General features: G+C 43.5%; 1 pseudogene; it reads right to left on the reverse strand.

Annotated features, from left to right (window-relative positions):
- Positions 1-396: 396 nt before the first annotated feature.
- LOC107137933 lies at positions 397-1,084 on the reverse strand (annotated as a pseudogene).
- Positions 1,085-1,722: the final 638 nt, after the last annotated feature.

Here is a 1,722-nt window from a genome sequence, read left to right on the forward strand (position 1 = left end):
TCAGATATTAAAACTTGGGCCACAGCAACTTCACTTCAAAATACATTTACAATATATAAACTTCTTCGAGAAGTCTTTTAATGCACCATTGGTAATATTTTAGTTTCAAAAATGAGTGACATCAGTAGGTAATTCATTCAATATGGAGACATAGACAAGTTCTGATGTAAAGAGGTCTGCAGGGTGCATTTATTAAGGAGGAAAAGCAAGGTGCAGTGTGGAAGCATTTTACAAAATTATATGAATGAGTGCATGTGAATGTGAGAATGTGAATATACCAAAATATGAACGGGCTTTGGGTTTCCAAAGCCTGGAAGGTGTACTAACCACAGATAGTGCTCGCTCTCTCTGCAGAGTAAGATGGTGAGATGCAGGGAGCACACAGGATTTTTTTGTCTTTTATTTGCATTTATTTTTTGCTGAATTTATTCCCGTGCCATAAGTTTTTGTTTCTTTAGCATCTTCTGGGATATCTTTTTCTTCCGTGCAACCTCCTCTTCTGGTTTAGGAACAAACTCATGTATGGGCTAATCCGACCATGAGCTCTGTAAGTACGGCGGCCCATCTTGGGTGCTTTGTTCACCTGGATGTGTTCAATGACCAAAGAATCTATGTTTAAACCCTTAAGTTCAGCATTACTCTCTGCATTTTTAAGCATGTGCAGCAATAATTCAGCACTTTTTTTGGGCCACCGGCCCTGTGTCCAGCCCACTGTTTGGCCTGGGCACACCTCCCAACTCCACCATTGTAATGCCGGAATAGCATCTACTACTTCTTTAAAGTGACATCTTTCAGGTACTTGGTGGCTTTTCGGATATGCATACTCTTGATGGCCTGAGCAGTTTCATGGGTGTTCTTAAAAGTGAACACGAAGATTTGAACCGCTTGATTTGCATGATTTTGTAGGGTTTTCTGGGTCAAGAGAGTAGCGGACCATTTTCACAGATCACCTCAGGCTGCTTACAGAGAGAGGCACACAGGACTTTTTATATCTATTTTAAATATTCCAGCACCACTTATCACCTTCCAACGACAAAAGTAAAGATAAAAATAAGAGGTAAAGGATAAAAGGAAGGAAAGAACGGAACACTTGCTGGAGTGTCCCCCGACCCTAAGTGCAGAGATCCAGCTTAAGGGGTTCCTTGTGCTCACACTTTTAAAGTCCCTGAGGCAGCATCATGTAGGCCACTTTGTAAGGACCCCCTCAAAGCAATTCATCTAAATTGTCAAAGTGGGACAGCTATTTCCATTTTGCAAATGGATAAACTGAGAGTCAGTATAGTGTGTGGCCCAGGGTCCCACAAGAAATGGCAACTCTGGAGGAAAGAAAGGGAAGCCCCATCCCTGGAGTCCTGGGCTGCCGTTCCTTCTGCCACCCTGCAGGTAACAGGAGCAAGATTCTTGAAACCACAGTTCCAGCATCCATCCCCTTAGTTCGAGGCCTTGGGTCTCTACGCCTTTAACTTCAGCTTTATTCCTTCAAAGACAGCTGGTGTTCTCCTCTTCCAAACAATGCACATCCTGGCTGCGCTTCTTTTCTGAAGGTAACGTCCTTTAGGAAGACCAGGCACTTAGACAGACCCTGCTGCTCCGGGCTCCACAGTCAGCTTGCCACACTGAGGGAGGCGCACCTAACTCCAGCGTTCTGAGGATCCACGCAGGCACACGCACAAATTAGTTTTGTAAAATACAAAGCAATTCACAATTTTAGTTGATTCTATT

Source organism: Marmota marmota, unplaced genomic scaffold, assembly GCF_001458135.2.
Source record: "Marmota marmota marmota unplaced genomic scaffold, marMar, whole genome shotgun sequence".
NCBI classification, from domain to species: domain Eukaryota; kingdom Metazoa; phylum Chordata; class Mammalia; order Rodentia; family Sciuridae; genus Marmota; species Marmota marmota.